This window comes from Oryctolagus cuniculus, chromosome 9 (genome assembly GCF_964237555.1).
Source record: "Oryctolagus cuniculus chromosome 9, mOryCun1.1, whole genome shotgun sequence".
NCBI lineage: Eukaryota > Metazoa > Chordata > Mammalia > Lagomorpha > Leporidae > Oryctolagus > Oryctolagus cuniculus.
In genome coordinates this window covers 35031976-35050842 of record NC_091440.1, presented here as the reverse complement: position 1 = coordinate 35050842, position 18867 = coordinate 35031976, and the positions used below count along the sequence as shown (strand labels likewise).

General features: G+C 42.7%; 1 long non-coding RNA gene and 1 pseudogene across 1 annotated transcript in view; both read left to right on the top strand.

The window, feature by feature from the left end:
- LOC127492114 (uncharacterized) overlaps positions 1-18867 on the top strand; it is a 111082-nt gene that overhangs the window by 71149 nt on the left and 21066 nt on the right. The gene's annotated exons all lie outside the window — the stretch shown is intronic.
- LOC127492182 (large ribosomal subunit protein eL31 pseudogene) lies at positions 11133-12753 on the top strand (annotated as a pseudogene).

Sequence of the window (18867 nt, the reverse complement as noted above, 5' to 3'; positions counted from 1 at the left end):
CAGGAGCTTCTTCAGAATCTCCCATGCAGGTGCAGGGGCCCAAGCACTTGAGCCATCTTCTACTGCTTTCCCAGGCCATAAGCAGAGAAGTGGATTGAAAGAGCAGCCAGGACACAAATTGGTGGCCATATGGGATACAGTTGCTGTCGCTCCCCGTTTTCGTGGAGGAGCAACACAGGACCCTGCGCTGTTCTTTCTTCTGCTGCTCGGCCCTCCCCGGGTTTGCTGCTGGTTCTTCCCGGGTTGGCTACTATCCCTTCCACCTCCGTGGAAGGGCAGTTCCCCCTGGCCACATTCCCCACTTCCGCAGGGGAGCGGCACACCGCCGGCCGGCTCTCTCGGGGGCTGCACAGGTGTTCCTTCAGATGTTCCCCTTAGATGTTCCTGGTGCATGTTGTCTCTCTCCTCCTTTATAGTCCTCTTCCACCAATCCCAACTCTGCTACCCACACGCCGAGTACGCTGCTCTCCTCCAATCAGGAGCAGGTCCTACAGTTTATTGGTTGAACTGGAGGCAGCTGTGCGGAAGCTGTTTACTTCTCTCCCAGCGCCATATTGTGGGAGAGCAGATGCATAGAATAAGTCTTAATTCCAGTAACTTAGTCTAGTCCGAGCTGCTCCCCACAGAGGAGAGCAGATGCATAGAATAAGTCTTAATTCCAGTAACTTAGTCTAGTCCGAGCTGCTCCCCACAGATCCCCCTTTCTTTTTATTTTTTTAGCGTTGATACGCGCCTGTCTTCGGTGTCCCGCAGCACACACTCTGCTCTACTTGCTAGAGTTGCCACAGGCTCTTACAAGTCCTATCCATCAGGCAAACCGAATCCGGGTCCTCTCTTCGCCATGTTGTGAGGAGGTTTTTAGGCGCTGATGCGTGCCTGTGTTCGGTGCCCTGCAGCGCATGCTTTGCTCTGCCTGCAGGGGCTTACAAGCTCTATCATGCAAACCGAATCCAAGCCTTCTCCTTGCCTTATTGTGGGGGAGACTTATTAGTGTTGGTTCGTGCCTATCTTCGGTGACCTGCAGCTCATACTCTGGTCGAGCTGCTTGCTGGCGCTTACCGCCTTAAATCAGGCAGACCGAATCCAAGCTTAATATTGTTGTATTGTGGGGAAGCCTTACTGATGTTAATTCGTGCCTGTCTTCGGTGACCTGCGGCGCATAAGCTGCTAGCTGCCCGCAGGTGCTCATCGCCTCACTTGATTAGGCAGACCGAATCCAAGCTCTCACATTGCAGTGTTGTAGGGAGGCCTTTTTATTTCTCTATTTCTCTATCTCTGGGCATTCCTATTTCTCCCATTTTACTTCTATCTTCCAGCATTCCTATTTTTCTCACTTTACTTCTAAACTTCTGTTTCTCTTATCCCTGCGGCTTCCCGCTCTCATTCTTATCCCCGCGGCTTCCCGGCTGCGCCCGCCCCGAGGCTGCTTCTCGGCAGCTTTCCGGCTGAGCCGCTTCAGCCCGCGCCTCTCTCATCTGCGCAGCTTCCCGGCTCCTCGCCCCGCCGGCGCCCGCCCCGCGGCGGCTTCACAGCTCTGCGCGGCTTCCTGGCGCCTCGCCCCGCCGGCGGGTTCCCGGCTCTGCGCGCACGCTCCGCGGTCTCCACGCACTTCGCGCCCGCACCACGGCCTCGCGCCAACGCCCCGTGCTCTCTCTGCACGCGGCGGCTTCCGCGAATGTTTCCGCCACCACCGGCATTCAGTCCAAGTTCCCCGGACTAACCTGGCGAATTCTGGCGGCCCACGTCTCTGCCTCTGGTTCCAGATCTTCGCCTCTTGCTCCCCAGGGTGACTTGAAGAATTCCAAGATGGCTTGGCCTGCACTCGCGGCTTCATCCTCCCTAACATTTTTCTCTACCCGGTGTGTTTCCCTAAGTTTTCTTCCAACAATATTCCTCCCTCATTTCTCCTGGCCTCTCCCCACAGTCCGTATCCAAGTCTAAGTTTCTTATAGGTTTCACTTTCACTTTCAACCTGCAGTCCGTACCTGAGTCTAAGTTTCTTCTTGCTTTCACTTTAAATCCTAACTTCTTTCCCACAGTCCATATCCGAGTCTATGCCTAGGCTTTCAATAGCTTCTTCCGGCACCTAGGCTCTTTGCTAGTCTCTCTCTCCGGTATTTTCCCATTTCTTCCCGTTTCTTCTGTCCTAAGTTTCCTATCCGTCCTAGGTTTCTTAATCCGAGCTAGGTTTCCTATCCGAGTCACGGCACCATTATGTCGCTCCCCCTCTTCGCGGAGGAACGACACAGGACCCTGCGCTGTTCTTTCTTCTGCTGCTCGGCCCTCCCCGGGTTTGCTGCTGGTTCTTCCCGGGTTGGCTACTATCCCTTCCACCTCCGTGGAAGGGCAGTTCCCCTTGGCCACATTCCCCACTTCCGCAGGGGAGCGGCACACCGCCGGCCGGCTCTCTCGGGGGCTGCACAGGTGTTCCTTCAGATGTTCCCCTTAGATGTTCCTGGTGCATGTTGTCTCTCTCCTCCTTTATAGTCCTCTTCCACCAATCCCAACTCTGCTACCCACACGCCGAGTACGCTGCTCTCCTCCAATCAGGAGCAGGTCCTACAGTTTATTGGTTGAACTGGAGGCAGCTGTGCGGAAGCTGTTTACTTCTCTCCCAGCGCCATATTGTGGGAGAGCAGATGCATAGAATAAGTCTTAATTCCAGTAACTTAGTCTAGTCCGAGCTGCTCCCCACAGAGGAGAGCAGATGCATAGAATAAGTCTTAATTCCAGTAACTTAGTCTAGTCCGAGCTGCTCCCCACAGTTGCCATAGGCGGAGGCTTAGCTTACTATGCCGTAGTGCCAGCCCCATCATTTTGCCTTTCAAATAATTACTCTTAAAAAAAAAAAGAGAGATAACTAGAGACTGATTCATATATTCAGGAGCCATCAAGATTTCAGGCTTTCTGAGACCAGCAAGCCACAAGGAACATCATGTTACTGATTTCTCTACTATGCTTAGAAACTCAAGTCAAAAACAGGCAATAGTGGCTCTCTTAATCATCTTGGTGCTCTTCCCTAGGCAAGCTTACCCTCTCTGGAATTCCTTACTTCTTACCATGAAAACAGTCCAAGTACTATTAAATGGCTAGGGATAAAAAAGGAGAGTAGAATTTAGCTCTTTTTTTTTTTAAAGATTTATTTATTTATTTGAAAAGTAGAGTTAGAAAGAGAGAGCAAGAGCTTCTATCTGCTGGTTCACTCCCCAAATGGCCCATCTGAAGCTCTGCCCATCTGAAGCTAGCAGCCAGGAGCCTCTATGGGATCTCCCTTGTGGGTGCAGGAGCCCAAGCACTTGTGCCATCTTCTGCTGCTTTCCAAGGCACATTAGCAGGGAGCTCAATCGCTAGTAGAGCATTTGGGACTTGAATCAGACCCATATGGGATGCCAGAGCTGCAGGCAGTGGCTTTACCTGCCATACCACAGCAACGGCCCAAATTTACCTCTTTGTCACTCATAGAGCTCCTGCATACTCAAAGTCCAGCACTCATCTCATTTGAGTCTTTGGAGTAGGGTATAAAACTGACATATCTTGGTAAACTCATGATAATTGAATCTTTAAGCTGTCCCCTTAGCAGAAGGATATAGACTCATGCTTGTACAGCTAAGTAGCAGATACTAGGACATGCACTTAGGACAATCTTAGTGCTTCTTCCCCATGGAGGACATATCTTTTAGACCCTACAGCCCTTGGGATGAATATTTATTTAGCATCTCCCTTTCTGGTTTGTAGATGGTACAGAAAATAAAAAATGTCACTTTTTAAAGTACTAGTTAGAAACTGTTTATGATGATGACTTGGTACTGTGTGTATTTGAATTGCTATGAATGCTTGAAGAAAAGGCAAAGTGTATTATAGTGAAAGTATTAGAATGCTGTGTAAGCCACTTGATTCTGACTGTTCTAGTGCTAAAGTACAAATAATGGTGCTTGCCCTGCCTACCTCAAACGGTTATTTGAAAACTGAATTACAGAAGGTATGTGAAAATGAAGTGTCACTAGAACTCTATCAAATAGGGTATTATTGAGCTGCTCCTTGTTTCGCTTTCAGAAAAAAGCTTTCCCCACTCGGAAGTGTATCTTTTAGCTAGAAATGCATTACCACAGTATTAGAGACACTTCAGTGAAAAATTGACAAATAAAAAACTAATAGAACATTGTTATTTTAGGGCTCTTTTTAATAGAGCATGAAATAGCATTTAGGTCTGTGTGCCTTATCTGTTTTTGAGGGTCCTAGATGTAAATCAATATTTTATTCCGTAATTCAACATATTTTGAACACTGAAATAATCACATTTTTGAAAGATAATTATTTTTAAAGAATTTTAGATTTTTTTTACAATTAAAATTTTATTTTCATTTTATTTGAAAGGCAGGGAAACAGAGCCAGAGCATGAGGGAGAGAGAGAAAGACAGATCTTCCATCTGCTGATTCACTCTCCAAATGTGTGCAACAGCTGGGGCTTGGCCAAGCCAAACCCAGGAGCCAGGAATTTCATCTGAATTTCCCACATGGGTGTCAGAGACCCAAGTACCTTTGCCATCATCTGCTGCCTCCCAGGTGTGTACCAGCGGCAAGCTGGATTGAAAGCAGAGGTACTGGGACTCAGACCAGGCACTCCAGTAGGGGATACCGGCATCCCAGGTGCCAACTAAACCACTGCTCCAACTGCCTGTCGCTAGAGTTTTAGTTTTGACAGAAAAGTATTGGTAATTTTTAAGGACACAGAAAAAACTAAGGTCAGGATTCAGGCAGAAAAGAGTGAAGATTGGGAATAATGAAAGCAGTTGCAGTGAGCAGGATTACCTGTACTAATAAGTTAAAATGAGCAAGGGAGATGAGAATGCGGAAATAGATGGAGGTAGAGAAAGATTTCCAAGATGCACGTTATCTTTCAACAAGGGGTGATAGCCAATGGACAGTATCTTCCCTTTGGTAATTATCAATATCTAGGATGACCTAAGATCATTCTCCCTGCTTACTGGGCTGTTGCAAACTTACAAAGGGAATCCTTTGTGTGTCTTTGTGGGAAGGAGTATTCTCCACTCAAAGTCACTCAAAGGACAGTGGGACATTGCTTTTGGCATTGGGAAGTCCAGGAAGAAATTATTAGAGTGGAGGTTTTATTCTGAATTCTGATTTGCCCATCCTGCCAGAGAAGAAGAGGTATCTTTAATGCTGCAAGAAATCATCTGCTCCTGCAGAAACCCAGGTACATGGCAGGGAGGCACTTCCTGGTTGTATTGTACTTAAGGAAATGCATTACTTACATTCAATAGGGAGCACTGGACTGTTTACATCTCAGAGTATGATTTCCAATAAAAATCCTGTGGTAGGAGGATATTAGAAATTAAGTTAGCAATTTCAGTGAAGAAATAGCCTTATACAATTTTATTTAATGAAACTACATAAAATGGACCAAGGATATTCTAGTGATATAAAAGAAAGCAAGGCAGATTTAAAGCTCTTTAATATTTTGTTTGAGAATTATATTGGTAAGTTGGTCTGATGTTTCCAGTTACGTCTTTCAGAAGTATGCTCACAGATCAATTAATTCTATTTATGAGGTGAATAAAGTTGAATACTTTCTAATACACATACACCCACACCATATGCTTTCAAATGAAAATTCACAAGTAGATTGTGACATTTTTATTTCACACATTAGTTGTTACATTCTAGAACTGAAATACCGAATTCATTGTTTTCCCAAAACAATACTTAGTTTCATTCATAAGGTACAGTGGTAGCATCAATTGCAGTAGATTGCAGTAATGAAACACCTGCTGTTCAGACAACATTAAATAAGCAACTAACTATTTTTACTTTGTATTTTATTATGTCACAAAGGGGATCAGGCAGTGTCTGAGGTTATAACCACTGTAAATTTCATACTTAGCAAATCTTATTTTGAAGCTAATGTGATCATTACTATGCTTAAATAGATATTTCTTGCTGTTTGGGTGTGGTGAGATGAATGCCTGCAGAGGAACTGGTTTTTTCTGTTGTAGCAGAAGCTTGTGTCTGCCTGTTTGAGGAATGGTGACTGAACCACCAAATGTCTGGATATTCTCTTTTACTGCAGGTAGTTCTGAAAAGGCTTATCTTACTATAAAGCATGTATAAGACAGAAAAAGCGAACAAATAAAACTACCTGGGAGATTAGGGTGTGCAAAGGATTGTCAATACATTTAGGAAGAGTGAGAGTTGACTGGTTTATAAAGCACATTCACAGACTTTGAGATCTGCTCAATAGTTGCTGCACGTGTGACTATCTTAAAGTAGTGTCTTTTTCTTTAAAACAATTTTTTAAGGTAAACTTAAAAAGATTGAAGTAGAACATACGTAGTGAAAATAAAAACTATATGTTTATTTACTGAGGTTAATAGTTGTTGAATTGTAGCATTTTATTTCTTTTTTTAGCATTTTATTTCTTTAATAGCAATATTTCAAGTTTTGAATTTTATTGAGCACAGTTTTAGTTGTATCTCTCAATTTCTGATATGCTGTTTTCCCTTATTCAGCTCAAAATTTTTCTGATTTTTTTTTGACCCATGAGCTATTTAGAAGTTTATTGCTTTTGTCCAAACAGTTGGATCTTTTCTTTTTTTATTATTGATTTCCAGCCTAGATTTTTATAATTAATAATTACAGTGTTTTGAAATTTGTTGAGATTTGATCTATGATATGCACTTTGTCAATCTTGTCAAATGTTTTATTGAAAAAATAAATATGTTATAGTGTTATGTATAGCAGTTAAATAAGACTCATTAATCTTGTTAAAATGCTTATATTATTTTTTGCATGTTCTTTCCATCACTGAAATAGAAATATTCAAATCTTCAGATCTAATTGTGATGCACATTTATCCCTCATTCTTTTAATTTTTGTTTCAGATACTTTAAGGCTCTCACTAAGGGCATGCAAATTTATAATCAGTAAGTCCATTTAGTTGATTGACCCTTTTATCATAAATATTTACTACCTCTAAAAATGTTGCTTTTTTCCAGATAGTTGTACAGCAGTAACAATGTTCTTTTGTTTTGCTTTGTATAGATTTTTCCAATATATTGATTTAATCCCAGTATGCCCTTATATAAGTATGTCTGTGTAAGCAATATTGAGTTTTATTTTTTAATCCAGTCTGATGATTTTCTTTAGATGGGGAATTTCATTCCAACTGCTGATATATCTGAATTCTCAGTTTATCATTTTATTGTTTCCTTTTTGTGCTTCTCACTTTTATTTTCTTTCCTTTCCTCTTTAATTGATGAATTATTTTTGCAAATCTTTTTTCTTTGATTAATAGTTGATTATACAGTATTTTCTAGTAGTAATCATTTACATTATAATAGGCATCCTTGACTAAATATTATGCACTTTCACTTTTATCACATCCTGAACAATGGCAGGACACCAGGATACTCTGACTCCATATGCTACTCTCCTGCCTTTTGCTTTTATTTTCATTTATGTATACCTTGGTCTCCTTCTTTAAAGGGAATTATTTTCTGATGTTTTGATTACTTACGGCTGTCCTTTGTTCTGTCTTGAATTTCTATATTTCTATGTGGGATTATTTTCATTGTCTTTGAAAAACTGCCTTTAATATTCCTTTTAAGTTTGATTTGCTACTGAAAATTTCTTTCAGCTTTTTAAAATTTTCTTTATTTCTTCATCACTTTATTTTTTTTTAAGATTTATTTATTTATTTGAAAGAGTTACACATAGAGAGGAGAAAGAGAGAGAGAGAGAGAGAGGTCCTCCATCTGATGGTTCACTCCCCAGTTGGCCAGAGCTGAGCCAATCCGGAGCCAGGAGCCAGGAGCAAAGAGCCAGGAGCCTCCTCGGGGTGTCACACGCAGGTGCAAGGGCCCAAGGACTCGGGCATCTTCTACTGCTTTCCCAGGCCATAGCAGAGAGCCAGATTGGAAGTGGAGCAGCCAGGTCTCCAACTGGCGCCCATATGGGATGCCGGCACTGCAGGCCAAGGCGTTAACCTGATGCACCACAGTGCCGACCCCATCTTCATCACTTAAAAAAAAAAAAAAAAAAAAAAAACCTTATAATTTACTTATCACATTACTCCCACCTTCAGTTTAATTTTTCCTCTTCCTTTAATGAAAAAAGAACTGTGGTAAAATATATAATATAAAATTACTATCAGCCATTTTTCAGCATATAATTCACTGGCATTAACTATATGCAAGTTGTATGACCATAAACTGAACTTTTTAAACTTATAAAATTTCTTTTTTGGGGCTGGCTCTGTGGAATAGCGGGTAAAGCCACCGCCTGTAGTGCTGGCATCCCATATGGATGCTGGTTCAAGATCCAGCTGCTTCTCTCCCTTCCTTCCTTCCTTCCTTCCTTCCTTCCTTCCTTCCTTCCTTCCTTCCTTCCTTCCTTCCTTCCTTCCTTCCTTCCTTCCTTTCTTTCTTTCTTCAATAGGCAGAGTTAGACAGTGAGAGAGATAGAGAGAAAGGTCTTCATTTTTCCATTGGTTCACCCCCCAAGTGGCTGTTATGGCCGGCGTGTTGAGGCCGGCTCACTGCGCCGATCTGAAGCCAGGAGCCAGGTGCTTCCTCCTGGTCTCCCATGCGGGTGCAGGGCCCAAGCACTTGGGCCATCCTCCACTGCCTTCCTGGGCCACAGCAGAGAGCTGGACTGGAAAAGGAGCAACCGGGATAGAATCCAGTGCCCCAATTGGGACTAGAACCTGGGGTGCTGGCACCACAGGTGGAGGAGTAGCCTGGTGAGCCGCAGCGCCGGCCAGCTGCTCCTCTTTCAATCCAGCTCTCTACTATGGCCTGGAAAAGCAGTAGAAGATGGCCCAAGCCCTTGGGCCCCTGCGACTGGGTGGGAGACTTGAAAGAAGCTCCTGACTGCTGCCTTTGGATTGGCACAGCTCCAGCCATTGCAGTCATTTGGGGAGTGAACCAATGGATGGAAGACCTTTCTCTCTCTCTCTCTCTCTCTCTCTCTGCCTCTGCCTCTGCCTCTGCTTCTCTGTAACTCTGCCTTTCAAATAAATAAATAAACCTTTTAAAAAACAAAGAAAAAAACTTTCACTTTTGGTGCTTATTTTTTCTAGGTATAGAAATATAGCTTGACAGTTTCTGGCACTGTGGTACAGTGAGTTAAGCTACTGCCTGCAGTATCAGGCATCCAGTACGGACGCTAGCTCACATCTGAGATGCTTTACTTCTGATCTAGTTCCCTGCTAATGTGCCTAGGAAAGCAGCAGAAGATGACCCCAGTATCTGGGTCCTTGCCACTCATATGGAAGACCTGGATTGAGTTTCAGTCCCCTGGCTTCAGATTGGCTGACCCTGTCCTGGCTGTTATGGCCATTATGCAGATGGAATATCAATCTCTGCCCCACATTTTTTTAGAAAAATAAATATAGCTTGACAGTTATTTTCTTTTATAACTTAAGATGAGAAGTCCGCTATTCAGATTATTTTTTCTTGTTTGGAGGAATTGTTTCTTTTCCATAAGCAATAACTTCATTATATGATTCATTTGGTCTTTGCATTCATTTCTGTTGTCTCCCTTTTCTTCTTGTTGGTTTTCACTTTTGGTTTTTGGTACTGTGGTCTTGTCTTTTGGCCTGCTTAGTAATTTTTTATTAAATGCTGGATATTAGGTCTAAAAACTGATGACATTTGAATGATTTTATATTCCTTCTAGAGAGGGTTTATTTTTCTTTTTGCTACAAAGTCAGTGTAAGAATAGAATACTTTGGTTTAATCAATTATTAAGATGATCTGTGATGAAACTTCAGTTTATATAAGGTATGATGTAATTTGGTTTGTTTCCTTTGTCTTTCTGGGGTTTAACTCAAAGCTAAAGTTGTTTCCCTTCATAGTTCTTGAACATCAATTCTTATTTTCTCATCCCTGTGGGTTTTCTGACACTTCTGGGCTTGAAAGTGCTTAGGATTTGGCAAATTCATCCAGGAACAGCATGGAGGAGCATGTTGAGCTTGCATCTATGTTCTTTCCTTCTTTCTGTGATCTTGGCTAAAAAGTGTTGGCTGCCTGTGTTGCTCCAAGTGCCTTCTAGGAACTAATTTTTAAATAGTACTTTATTTCCTTTTTTAAAAAATTATTGTGTGAGGGGCCAGCACCATGGCTCACTTGGTTAATCTTCTACCTAAGGCGTCGGCATCCCATATAGGCACCAGGTTCTAGTCCCAGAGTCGCTCCTCTTCCAGTCCAGCTCTCTGCTGTGGCCCGGGAAGGCAGTGGAGGATGGCCCAAGTGCTTGGGCCCTGCACCCGCATGGGAGACCGGGAGGAAGCACCTGGCTCCTGGCTTTGGATTGGCACAGCGCCGGCCATAGCGACCATTTTGGAGGGTAAACCAACGGAAGGAAGACTTTTCTCTCTGTCTGTCTCTCTCTCACTGTCTATAACTCTACCTGTCAAATAAATATAAAAAAATTATTGTGTGAAAAGGCAGTTATACATAGGGAGAGGAGATTATAGAGAGAGAGAGTTACGTACACAGAGAGGAGATCTTCTACCTACTGGCTGTGGGGAGCAATCCGGACTGGACTGAGTTACTGGAATTAGGACTTATTCTATGCATCTGCTCTCCCACAATATGGCGCTGGGAGAGAAGTAAACAGCTTCCGCACAGCTGCCTCCAGTTCAACCAATAAACTGTAGGACTTGCTCCTGATTGGAGAGCAGCGTACTCGGCGTGTGGGCAGCCGAGTTAGGATTGGCGGAGGAGGACTATAAAGGAGGAGAGAGACGGCATGCACCGGGAACATCTATGGGGAACATCTAGCTGAAGGAACACCTGTGCAGCCCCCGAGACGAGCCGGCCGGCGGTGTGCCGCTCCCCTGCAGAAGTGGGGAATGTGGCCAGGGGGAACTGCCCTTCCACGGAGGTGGAAGGGATAGTAGCCAACCCGGGAAGAACCAGCAGCAAACCCGGGGAGGGCCGAGCAGACAGAAAGAACAGCGCAGGGTCCTGTGTCGTTCCCCCGCGAAGACGGGGAGCGACACTGGCTTACTCCCCCAAGTGACCACAACAGCTGGGGCTGTGTCAGGCAGAAGTCAGGGACCTGGAACTCCATCCTGGCTTCACATATGGGTAAAAAGTGCCTACGTAACTTGGGCCATCTTCTGCTGCCTTCCCAGGCACATTTGCAAGGAGATGGATCGGAAGTGCGGTGGCTAGGTCTGGAACTGGCACTCCAATATGGGATATAGATGTCAGCAAGCCAACTTGTTGTACCACAATGTCAGCCCCAAAGAACTAATTTTTTAAAAAATAGAATTTCACTTTCTAACTTGGGCCTTACAATATGGCTCCCACCTAGTGACAAGAAGAAGAATGGCAATTCTGCCATCAACAAAGTGGTGACCTGAGAGTATATCATCAGTATTCACAAGTGCATCCATGGAGTGGGCTTCCTGAAGTGTGCCCCTCAGGCACTCAAAGGAATCCAGAAGTTTGCCATGAATGAGATAGGAACTCCAGATGTGTGCATTGATAACCAGGCTCAATAAAACTGTCTGGGCCAAAGGAATAAGGAATGTCCCATTCTGCATTCATGCGAGATTGTCTAGAAAACATAATAAGGATGAAGATTTGCTGAACAAGCTCTACATTTTGGTTACCTATGTGCCTTTTACCACTTTCAAAAATCTACAGACAGCAAATGTGGATGGGAACTGATTAAAACTGTGAAACACACATACACACACACACACAAAACCAATTTCATCCAGCATCTTGGTGAGAGTGTTGGTTGGATATATAGTCATGGGTAAATATCCTCTGGAATTTCTATAGGAGAGATTGAAGCTGAAGTATACATACTTCTCTGGGATTTTAGGTCTGATCAGAGCTTTTAGGAGAATGTTCAGAATCTGCCCTTACTAAGTTTGTGGGAAAATGGGCAAATGGGACACTATGTTAATATTGCACAGATATAATATACAAGTAACCAAAAAAAATCTATAAACAAATGTTCAACTTCAGTAAATATTAAGAAAATGAAAATTGTAACAAGGTGATTTTTTTCCGCCAGATTAAAAAGATTGACTTTTCTTTCATTGGTTGGAATGTAAATCAATCCAGTTTGCATTAATAATAATGATTGATGACACACTATGTGGGTCATGAGCTGCTCTGAATACCTTATATGTATTATTTGTTCTCATAATAAAGTTATAAATCACTGTGATTATTAACCTTAATTTCAGAAGAAAAATTTAATGTTGAGAGAATTAAACAATATACCCAAGATCACTCAACTTCTCACTAACTGAGATTAGGACCCAGGCAGCCAGAATGTAGTAGCCTACTTGTGCACTATTTCAGACTGCTTCTCAATTCTGTTTCTTTCTTCTTCTTTTTAAAAATATTTATTTATTTAAAAGGCAGAATTAGAGAGAAAGGGAGAGACAGAGTCAGAGAGTGAGAGATCAAGATCTTCCATCTGGCCGGTGCCGCGGCTCAATAGGCTAATCCTCCACCTATCGGCGCCGGCACACCGGGTTCAAGTCCCAGTGAGGGCGCCAGATTCTATCCCGGTTGCCCCTCTTGCAGGCCAGCTCGCTGCTGTGGCCCAGGAGTGCAGTGGAGGATGGCCCAAGTGCTTGGGCCCTGCACCCCATGGGAGACCAGGAGAAGCACCTGGCTCCTGCCTTCGGATCAGCACAGTGTGCTGGCCGCAGCGCGCCAGCCGTGGCGACCATTGGAGGGTGAACCAATGGCAAAGGAAGACCTTTCTCTCTCTCTCTCTCTCTCTCTCTCTCTACTCTGCCTGTCAAAAAAAAAAAAAAAAAAATCTTCCATCTACTGGTTAACTCCCCAAATAGCCACAAAGGCTGGAGCTGGGCTGATCCAAATCCAGGAACTAGGAGCTTCCTCTGGGTCTCCCACTTGGGTGCAGAGGCCCAAGTACTTGGGCTTCTTCCACTGCTTTCCTGAGTGCATTAGCAGGGATCTGGATCAGAAGTGGAGCAGCCAGGTCTTGAACCAACACCCATATGGGATGCTGGCTCTGCAAGAGGCAGCTTTACCCACTGAACAAGAGCACTGGCCCGTCAATTGTATTTCTTTTTTTTTTTTTTTAAAGATTTTTATTTATTTATTTGAGAGGTAGAGTTACAGACAGTGAGAGGATGAGACAAGAGATAAATGTTTTCTGTTGGTTCACTCTTCAAATGGCTTCAACGGCCAGAGCTGTGCTGATCCAAAGCTAGGAGCCAGGAGCTTCTTCTAGGTCTCCCACATAGGTGCAGGGGCCCAAGCACTTGGGCCATCTTCTACTGCTTTCCCAGGCCACAGCAGAGAGATGGATTGGAAGAGGAGCAGCCAGGACTAGAACCTGAGTCCATATGGGATGCTGGTGCCACAGGTAGAGGATTAACCTACTATGCCACAGCTCTGGCCAACTCCCCTGATAGTATTTATTTTATTTCTTTTTTTTTTTTCTTTTTTGACAGGCAGAGTGGATAGTGAGAGAGAGAGAGAGACAGAGAGAAAGGTCTTCCTTTTCTGTTGGTTCACTCTCCAATGGCCACAGTGGCCGGAGCACTGCGCTGATCCAAAGGCAGGAGCCAGGTGCTTCTCCTGGTCTCCCATGCAGGTACAGGGCCCAAGCACTTGGGCCATCCTCCACTGCACTCCCGGGCCACAGCAGAGAGCTGGCCTGGAAGAGGGGCAACTGGGACAGAATCCCGGCGCCCCGACCGGGACTAGAACCCGGTGTGCTAGTGCCACAGGTGGAGGATTAGCCTACTGGGCCACGGCTCTGGCTGCCCCAATTGTATTTCTAAAGCTTCGTAGTGCAGATGGAGTCACACTGTGTACAAAGAGTTATGTAAGATGTTAAGACAGTGCTTTGGACACTTGCATCCCATATTGGAGAGTCTCGGGTGACTCTTGATTCCATTCCGAATTCTGGCTTCCTGCTAATGTACACGCTGAGAGGCAGTGGTGATACCTCAAGTCACTGAGTGTGGAAGACCTGTCCAGTTTCCAGCCCTGGTTTCAGCTGAGTCCAGTCCTATATGATGCAGGCATTGGAGAAAGGACCTGGCAGATGGAATCTTTGTGTCTGACTCTCATAGAAAAAAATGATAAAAAAACAAAAACATGGGGACAGAGTATATGTTTATTCATATGGAATTGTAAAAATAAAATCATCCATGTATACAAAAGATCCTAACAATGAAATACTATCTAACAGTTTCTAAGTATAAGGTAGTTCTGAATTTTCCAACATAGAAGTTATCTAGAATATTACTTTAATAAGACATTAAAGCATTTTTGGTAAAAATATAATAGGGTATACATATGACAGAAATGTCCATATTTATACACTCAGCAGATGGTTAATAGTAGTTTCCTCCTGAGAGGATTTGGGTGTGATCGTGATATAGCCAAGGAAGTAGCTAGCAAGGAGAGATCTGAGATGCCCAGCCCTTCTCTACAATCCCACCTGTTCCACTCAAATATGTCAGTCCTCATGCTGCAAATGAGGTAATCTGAAACCACTATTTCCACAAAGTTGCTGCCGAGGACAGGTGGCAGTTAAAATATCCAACATGGCAGCTAACCGTGTCCTGTAGTGACCCATACCCAATTATAACAATAAAATCACCATGGTTGACACTCCTATTCCTATCGTGTTCCTGCCACCATGAGATTTCTGAAACTTCCAAAAAAGGTAGGCCAAGTGTGTGGTCCTCAAATCCCTCCTCAAGCACTGTTTCATATAAATATTCAATTAAAACCCAGCCCAAATACCATCACCCATGAATATTCAATTTCTCCAGATTGCTTAAAGGGATTTCTATGAACCTTGGGTGCAGCTCAATTTCTAGCATGCCTATTCTCACTCTCATATTTGCAAATAAATCATATTTTTCTACTATTCCTTGCTTGTGTCTGTCATGAATTTTTTTCCTGTGTTGAAGACAAGAAACTGGACTCAGCACCTGATGGCAGTGTAAAGGAGGACTTTCATATTTTCGCTTTTACAGGCCTTTTATTATTTGTACTTTCATGTGTTGACAATGTACTACTTTTATTTTATTTAAAACATCTTTTTATTGTAAAAGATTTAAAACATACACAAAAGAGAGAATAGTCCAATGAAGCCCCATGTAATCATCATCTAGAACAGACAGTGATGATCAGAATTTTAGTTTATTTACATCACACACATTCCCTAACTCCCTCTTTTTTTCCTTTCCTAAAATGTGAAGCAAATGCCAGACAGTGTCCCATTTTATTCCTAACTCAGTGTATATCAATAAAAGCTACAGAAATTATTTTTATATAACTACAATTCATTATAAATTGACACTATTTCCTTGGTATCATGTAATACTCAGTCCAGAAAAAAAACATCCCAGTTGTCTCAAAATGCCTTTTTACAGTTTGTTTGAAACAGGATTAAACAAGTTCTTTCACATTTTTAATTGCTAGATCTCTTTCACCTCTTTTAAAATACACCAGTCTTTATCATTTTTTCTTTAGCATTTACTTGTAATTTAGTAGTTATTAAAAGAAATAATTCAAGCATAAACTCATATTGCTACTTAAATTAAATGGCAACCCATATCACACATTAGATCTTATGGAAGTAAACCATTTAATTCTATTTCTGAGTGTTTCTCTTTCCACTCCCACCCCTAATATTCATCATTTCTGTATTTATCGATTAATCAATTAAGTTTCTAAGATGATTTGAACAAAAGATATTTTGAGGAGATATCTATAGAGAGGAAGAATACAAAAGGAAGAAAGTTAGTGTCACCGAGTCTTTAATTCCATTAAGTATAAGAATTGACCTAACTACTTTTAAACTACTTTTAAAAATCTAATATATTTGCTTTAAACTAGAAATTGGATTAATCAATCTCATAAAGTAGTTATTAAAATATTTTGTATGAGATGCTGCAAATACTGTTCTTTGATAAATTACTTCCTTTTCTTTCCTTTCTTTTTTTCTTTCCCTTCCTTCCTCCCTCCCTCTCTCCATCCCACCTTCTCCTCCACTCTTTAAGTCTAGCCACAATTAGAAGTTATTGGTATGGAAATCAGTGTATTTTTTTCTAATAACTTAGCTTTGAAAAGATTAGATATTTTAATAACTTTAAAAGAAGAGCAGGTTGACATAATATCATGCAGAAATTAGGACAATTTGAAAGTATTCAATGCATAATAAATAAAGCTGTGCATCATTGTCTACAGCATAGAGAGAGAATTCCATGATGGAACTGCATCATTCTCCCTGATCCAAGGAGACCTAATTAGCACTAATGGGGGGTGGGGGTGGGTAGCAGACCAGAGCAGGAGCTCAATATGATGTCAAAGAACATAGTCTAATGGACAGATTGATCAGTTAATGGAAAATTCCCAAGAGAAATAATGTTAATGTAATTGAAGTATGTAATTAAGTGGACAGAGAATTCTGGAGGCAAAATAAATATACTGTTTATAATTCTTCACTCAGGCTTGCACACATCTTCCCACTTAGAACATTTGATCATTATTCCACGAATAGGTAAAAATTGCATTGGTAGATATATTCTTAGTAAAGGAATGCCTAGAAAGAGATTAGAATCATTATAGCGGCCGGCGCCGCGGCTCACTAGGCTAATCCTCCGCCTAGCGGCGCCGGCACACCGGGTTCTAGTCCCGGTTGGGGCGCCGGATTCTGTCCCGGTTGCCCCTCTTCCAGGCCAGCTCTCTGCTGTGGCCAGGGATTGCAGTGGAGGATGGCCCAGGTGCTTGGGCCCTGCACCCCATGGGAGACCAGGAGAAGCACCTGGCTCCTGGCTCCTGCCATCGGATCAGCGCGGTGCGCCGGCTGCAGCGCGCTGGCCGCGGCGGCCATTTGGAGGGTAAACCAACGGCAAAAGAAGACCTTTCTCTCTGTCTCTCTCTCTCACTGTCCACTCTGCCTGTCAAAAAAAAAAAAAAAAAAAAAAAAAGAATCATTATAGCTAGAATTTTTCATTTCTCTTGCTGATGTTAGAGTGTACAAGCTAGAAATTCCCAGAGGAGGCTCATATCTCAAGTATTCTCAGTTATTTCAATATCACAAAATTTCCCTCATTGTAATATTATAGTGATATGATAAATATTTATATAATAAGAAAGTGCATTGAATTTATCAGCAAGTTGGAAATAGTGTACCATTTAGAAAACTATTGCCAAATTGATGTATGTTTGTATAAGTACGTACTCCAATAAGCTGTATTCATCTGTATGGACCTTGGTTCTTGGTGCTAGCAAACAGTTTTACAATGTCACTTGGCCGGCGCCGTGGCTCACTAGGCTAATCCTCCGCCTAGCGGCGCCGGCACACCAGGTTCTAGTCCCGGTCGGGACGCCGGGATTCTGTCCCGGTTGCCCCTCTTCCAGGCCAGCTCTCTGCTGTGGCCCGGGAGTGCAGTGGAGGATGGCCCAAGTGCTTGGGCCCTGCACCCCATGGGAGACCAGGAGAAGCACCTGGCTCCTGGCTTCGGATCAGCGCAGTGCGCCGGCCGCGGCAGCCATTGGAGGGTGAACCAATGGCAAAGGAAGCCTTTCTCTCTGTTTCTCTCTCTCACTGTCCACTCTGCCTGTCAAAAAATAAAAAAATAAAAAACTATAAAAAAAAATCACTGTGCTTGCTGTGATTGAGGTTGACTAATGAGAAAGCAGTGAAACAAACTGTTAAAGAATTTCCCAATAGTATGGTACCCTAGTTACCTGTGCAGTCAGTCCTTCTGGGAAAATAATAGGTCATCTTGATTCACTATACTCAGAAGAGAATTTTTCTATTCCTTTTAAATTATTTGATGGAAAATTTGAAGCTATAGAGTAATGAGATACCTCAACAACTTCACCAAAAGTCCTTTTAGTTAAGTTTGGGCGTGTTACCCAGGGATCCAGTGCATAATTATTTCATTCTTTTTTTTTTTTTTTTTTTTTTTTTTGACAAGCAGAGTTAGACAGTGAGAAAGAGAGAGACAGAGAGAAAGGTCTTCCTTCCATTGGTTCACTCCCCAAATGGCCGCTGCAGCCAGCCCATCCAAAGCCAGGAGCCAGGTGCTTCCTCCTGGTCTCCCATGCGGGTGCAGGGCCTAAGCACTTGGGCCTTCCTCCACTGCACTCCCGGGCCACAGCAGAGAGCTGGACTGGAAGAGGAGCAATTGGGACAGAATCCAGTGCCCCAACCAGGACTAGAACCCAGGATGCCGGCACCGCAGGCAGAGTATTAGCCTAGTGAGCTATGGCACAGGCAGTGCATAATTATTTCTAACATGTATTGGCTGAATCAATTTTTTTTAGTTTAATGAAAGGCAAATCTAGTACTGAGTAGTCATTTAGCTGTCATATGTCAGCAATATACATTTGAATCATTTAGATTTACTGTATCTGATATAACTTCTTGAGATCATTTTGTTCTGTGTTATACAGAGATTGCCAAAGCATTTGGCATTTAAACCAAGTTGCCCAAGCAAGAATAAGTACAAAAAAAGTATGATTTGTTATTAGGAGTGGGAGTTATTTCAAAAGATCACAAACTAATTATAGGGAGGTGTCAACCTAAGTACACTCATTAGACTCAGATCTCACACATTAAATACATTTGTTTATTCAAACTTGCCAACCATAATCTAGACCACATCTTTGTGAATGATGCAATTTGCTTCATTGAGAAAGGAATGCACAGGCAGCTGATCTCGATCCTGGAATTTGCAAAGAAAGCCTATAAATAAGATTGAAGGTTATCACCAAGGTAATGCATCTCTCTGAAACATTCTGCAATGTCAATAGAAGTGTGATATATGGAACAGTAATTTTCATATTGGGTAAAAATAAATTCAAATGA